Source organism: Oryx dammah, unplaced genomic scaffold (assembly GCF_014754425.2).
Source record: "Oryx dammah isolate SB20612 unplaced genomic scaffold, SCBI_Odam_1.1 HiC_scaffold_18, whole genome shotgun sequence".
Taxonomy (NCBI): Eukaryota; Metazoa; Chordata; class Mammalia; order Artiodactyla; family Bovidae; genus Oryx; species Oryx dammah.
Window position 1 is genome coordinate 47,897,993 of NW_024070202.1, and position 6,333 is coordinate 47,904,325.

Consider the following 6,333-nt stretch of genomic DNA (forward strand, 5'->3'; position numbering starts at 1 on the left):
AAAAATTAAAAAAGACAAAATAAAGCCTTTCCTTCAGATATACAAAAGATGAAAAAATGTATCTCCAGCTTTGCTTCACTAGAAAACATTTTAAAGGAAGTCTTCAGGCAGAAAGACAAAAATGGCAAATGGAAATCTGGATCTACATTAAGAAATCATGAACACTGGAAATGATAACTCAGGTGAATAAGTATAAAAGACTTTTCATTATTTGAATTTGTTTAGGAGGTCACTGACAGCTTAAAGCAAAAATAATAAAAGTAAACCATAGGGTATATAATATATAGAAGTAAATGTATGATGATAACAAGAAGACCAAGAGAGGAGAAACGGAAACTCTTATAATGTTCTCATATTATGGGTGAAGTAGTACTCTTGCCTGGAAAATCCCATGGGTAGAGGAGCCTGGTGGGCTACAGTCCATGGGGTTGCTAAGAGTAGGACACGACTGAGCGACTTCACTTCCACTTTTCACTTTCGTGCATTGGAGAAGGAAATGGCAACCCACTCCAGTGTTATTGCCTGGAGAATCCCAGGGTTGGGGAGCCTGGTGGGCTGCCGTCTACGGGGTCGCAGAGAGTTGGACACGACTGAAGTGACCTAGCAGCAGCAGCAGCAAAGCAAATTAGTACAGTAATTATGGACAGTCAGCCAACCACAGAGATGAATGGATTCATAAAGATACTCAATCCAAATGAACAGAGTAAAATTGGAAAGAGGTATAAAGAACAGATGGGGAAAATTGAAAATACATAGCAAGATGATAGATTTAAACCCAATCATATCAATAACTAAATTAAATGTAAATGATCTAAACATTCTAATTAAAAGCCTGAGAGTGTCAGATTGGATATAAAAGCAAGATATGCTGCCTGTAGGAAACCCATGTTAAGCATAAAAATGTAAAATGGATTATAAATATGGAATTAGATATACCAGGATGGAATTAGATATACCATACTAACATTAATTAAATTCAAACTAGAGTGGTTATACCAATAGCAAAGTATATTTTAAAAAGAACAGAACAGTGCTATGATAAAGAGGGTCATTTCTTGATAAAAGGGTGACCATGAGGATATAACAATTGTAGATAACTATGCACCCTAGTACCTGGAACTTCAGAAATGAATAAAGCAAAACTTGATAGAACTGAAAGGAATAACAGACTAATTTACAATACAGCAAGAAATTTTAAAATCCCCTGAAGAAGACTGATAAAACACCAACACTCAATTGACCTGACTGACCATTTTATAAAATATCACACACAAAAACAGATTACACATCCTTTTCAAGTACACACAAAGAAATTTATCAAGGAAGAACATGTTCTCAGTTCAGTTCAGTTGGTCAGTCGTGTCCGACTCTTTGCGACCCCATGAATCGCAGCATGGCAGGCCTCCCTGTCCATCACCAATTCCCGGAGTTCACTCAGACTCACGTCCATCGAGTCAGTGATGCCATCCAGCCATCTCATCCTCTGTCGTCCCCTTTTCCTCCTGCCCCCAATCCCTCCCAGCATCAGAGTCCTTTCCAATGAGTCAACTCTTCGCATGAGGTGGCCAAAGTACTGGAGTTTCAGCTTTAGCATCATTCCTTCCGAAGAAATCCCAGGGCTGATCTCCTTCAGAATGGACTGGTTGGATCTCCTTGCAGTCCAAGGGACTCTCAAGAGTCTTCTCCAACACCACAGTTCAAAAGCATCAATTCTTCAGCGCTCAGCCTTCTTCACAGTCCAACTCTCACATCCATACATGACTACTGGAAAAACCATAGCCTTGACTAGAGACCATAAAAAAGTACTCATAAATTTAAAATGATCCAAGAATATTCATTGGAAGGACTGATGTTGAAGCTGAAACTCCAATACTTTAGCCACCTGATGCGAAGAACTGACTCATTTGAAAAGACTCCAGTGCTAGGAAAGATTGAAGGCAGGAGGAGAAGGGGACAAGAGAGGATGAGGTGGTTGGATGGCATCACCAACTCAACAGACATGAGTTTGAGTAAGCTCCAGGAGTTGGTGATGGACCGGGGGTCCTGGCATGCTGCAGTCCATGGGATCGCAAAGAGTCGGACACAACTGAGTGATTGTATAAATATATACTCTGACCACACTGGAATTAAATTAGAAATCTATATGGAAAAACTCCAAATATTTAAAAAACGAACACACTACCATATAACTCATGGGACAGAAGAGAAATGAAAAGTGAAATTACAAAATATTTTGAACTGCATAAAAATGAAAATACAACATATCATAATTTGTGGGGTGCATCTGAACAGAACTTAATGTAAAAATTATAGGGCTAGACACCCATATTAGAAAAGAAGAAAGGAATCAAATCACTGACTTCAGCTTCAACCATAAGAAATGAGAATAGGAACAAATTAAGTCTCAAGTAAGCAGAAGAAAGGAAATAAAAATGAGAGTGTTATTTGATGGCTTAGCAAACAGGAAAATAATGTGGCTTAATCTGTGAAACCAAAAGCGTATTCTTGGAGAAGATGAATAAAATCTATAACTTCTAGACAGACTGATCAGACCAAAAAAAAGAGACATAGACAAAGGTTGAGGGAAATAAAACAGCAGTTGAAACTATTACACCCAGCCAAGACAGTGTTCAAAGATAGAGGCAAAGGACAGTGACATGAAAATGCTTAGGAAACACTCATGAGCCCTTCCTGAAAAAATGATTGAAATGAAATTAGCAATCAGGGGGACAACAAAATAAAAGATTACCGGTGAGCACAGAGTACTCTGAAATATTGAATTAACACTGAGCAATTGTGGGCACTGTAGCTACTATGCAGAATTGGGTGTTTAAACCTGGGCAACCTGAACATAATAAACAGGCTCTGAACTCAAGCATAGGGTGGAGGGAGATGGGTTGTGAGGCTGAAAGGCCCTCGCCTTTTCTGCCAGAAGCACCCACACCGTTTCAGAGTGAAATGTATCTTTAAAATAATAATCATGATGATTCCAATTTCTTCCAAAGAAAAAAAAAAAAGAGACATAAATTACCACTATTGGGAATGAAAGTGGTAACATAATCACAGATCCTAGTTATTAAAAAGATAAAAGGGAATATTATCCATTATCTTAATATCTTCAAAAACTTAAATGAAACTGACAAGTTCTTTGATAGACACAACTACCAAAGTTCACCTAAGAAGAAAAGCTTGAATACCTACCTCTATATATGTTAAAGAAATTGAGTGCCTGTAGTTAAAATATTCCAACAAAGAAAACTCAGCACTTCATGGCTTCACTAGCTAATTCTACCAAATATTTAACGGAGAAATAATATCACTTGTACTCAAGCTTTTCCAGAAAAGAGGAAATAATTCCCAACTCACTCTGTGCTCTAATGAAACATTCTTTTACACATTTTATTTTATTACAGTTTTGTGTACATTTATGTAGGATAAATTTTAGAAGTGGAATTGCTCATTTAATTAGAAACAATGTAAGAGTAAGTTCAGTTCAGTTCAGTTAGTCATGTCCAACTCTTTGCGACCCCATAGACTGCAGCACACCAGGCTTCCCTGTCCATCACCAACTACCAGAGTTTACTCAAACTCATGTCCATTGAGTGGGTCATGCCATCCAGCCATCTCATCCTCTGTCGTCCCCTTCTCCTCCCACCTTCAATCCTTCCCAGCATCGGGGTCTTTTCAAATGAGTCAGTTCTTCGTATCAGGTGGCCAAAGTATTAGTTTCAGCTTCAGCATCAGTCCTTCCAATGAACATTCAGGATTGATTTCCTTTAGGATGGATTGGTTGAATCTTCTTGCTGTCCAAGGGATGCTCAAGAGTCTTTTCTACACCACAGTTCAAAAGAATCAATTCTTCAGCACTCAGCTTTCTTTATAGTTCAACTCTCACATCCATGCATGACTACTGGAAAAACCATTGCTTTGATTACATGGACCTTTGTCAGCAAAGTAATGTCTCTGCTTTTTAATATGCTGTCTAGGTCGGTCATAACTTTTCTTCCAAGGAGCAAGTGTCTTTTAATTTCATAGCTGCAGTCACCACCTGCAGTGATTTTGGAGGCCAAAAAAATAAAGTCTGTCACTGTTTCCATTGTTTTCCCATCTATTTGCCATGAAGTGATGGGACCAGAGATGCCATGATCTTCGTTTTCTGAATGTTGAGTTTTAAGCCAACTTTTTCACTCTCTTCTTTCATTTCATCAAGAGGCTCTTCAATTCTTCTTCACTTTCTGCCACAGTTCGGTTCAGTCACTTAGTCGTGTCCAACTCTTTGCGACCCCATTAATCACAGCACGCCAGGCCTCCCTGTCCATCACCAACTCCCAGAGTTCACCCAAACTCATGTGCATAGAGTCAGTGATGCCATCCAGCCATCTCATCCTCTGTCGTCCCCTTTTCCTCCTGCCCCCAATCTCTTCCAGCATCAGGGTCTTTTCCAATAAGTCAACTCTTCACATGAGATGACCAAAGTATTGGAGTTTCAGCCTCATCATCAGTCCTTCTAATGAACACCCAGGACTGGTTTCCTTTAGGATGTACTGGTTGGATCTCCTTGCAGTCCAAGGGACTCGCAAAAGTCTTCTCCAGCACCACAGTTCAAAAGTATCAATTCTTCAGCACTCAGCTTTCTTCACAGTCCAACTCTTACATCCATACATGACTACTGGAAAAATCATAGCCTTAACTAGATGGACCTTTGTTGGCAAAGTAATATCTGTGCTTTTTAATATGCTATCTAGGTTGGTCATAACTTTCCTTCCAAGGAGTAACCATCTTTATATTTCATGGCTGCAATCACCATCTGCAGTGATTTTGGAGCCCCCCAAAATAAAGTCTGACACTGGTTCCACTGTTTCCCCATCTATTTCCCATGAAGTGATGGGACCCGATATCATGATCTTTGTTTTCTGAATGTTGAGCTTTAAGCCAACCTTTTCACTCTCCTCTTTTACTTTCATCAAGAGGCTTTTTTAGTTCCTCTTCACTTTCTGCCATAAGGGTGGTGTCATCTGCATATCTGAGGTTATTGATATTTTTCCTGGCAATCTCAGTTCCAGCTTGTGCTTCTTCCAGCCCAGTGTTTCTCATGATGTACTCTGCATAGAAGTTAATTAAGCAGGGTGACAAGATATAGCCTTGACGTACTCCTTTTCCTATTTGGAACCAGTCTGTTGTTCCATGTCCAGTTCTAACTGTTTCTTCCTGACCTGCATATAGGTTTCTCAAGAGGCAGGTCAGGTGGTCTGGTATTCCCATCTCTTTCAGAATTTTCCACAGTTATTGTGATCCACATAGTCAAAGGCTTTGGCATAGTCAATAAAGCAGAAATAGATGGTTTTCTGGAACTCTCTTGCTTTTTTGATGATCCAGCAGGTGTTGGCAGTTTGAGCTCTGGTTCCTCTGCCTTTTCTAAAACCAGCTTGAACATCTGGAAATTCACAGTTCATGTATTGCTGATGCCTGGTTTGGAGAATTTTGAGCATTACTTTACTAGCATGTGAGATGAGTGCAATTGTGTGGTAGTATGAGCATCCTTTGGCATTGCCTTTCTTTGCGATTGGAATGCAAGCTGACCTTTTCCAGTCCTATGGCCACTGCTGAGTTTTCCAAATTTGCTGGCATATTGAGTGCAGCACTTTCACAGCATCATCTTTCAGGATTTGAAACAGCTCAACTGGAATTCCATCACCTCCACTAGTTTTGTTCGTAGTGATACTTTCTAAGGCCCACTTCACTTTCAGCTTGTGCTTCATCCAGTCCAGCATTTCCTATGATGTACTCTGCATATAAGTTAAATAAGCAGGGTGACAATATACAGCCTTGACGTACTCCTTTCCCTATTTGGAACCAGTCTGTTGTTTCATATCCAGTTCTAACTGTTGCTTCTTGGCCTGCTTCCAGATTTCTCAAGAGGCAGGTCAGGTGGTCTGGTATTCCCATCTCTTTCAGAATTTTCCAGTTTTTTATGATCCACACAGTCAAAGGCTTTGGCATAGTCAATAAAGCAGAAGCAGATGCTTTTCTGGAACTATCTCTCTTTTTTGATGATCCAATGGATGTTGGCAATTTGATCTCTGGTTCCTCTGCCTTTTCTAAATCCAGCTCGAACATCTGGAAGCTCATGGTTCATGTACTATTGAAGCCTGGCTTGAAGAATTTTGAGTATCACCTTGCTAGTGTGTGAGACAAGTGCAATTGTGTGGTAGTCTGAACATTCTTTGGCATTGTTTTTCTTTGGGACTGGAATGAAAAATAACTTTTCCAGTCCTGTGGCCACTGCTTAGTTTTCCAAATGTGCTGGCATATTGAGTGCAGCACTTTCATAGC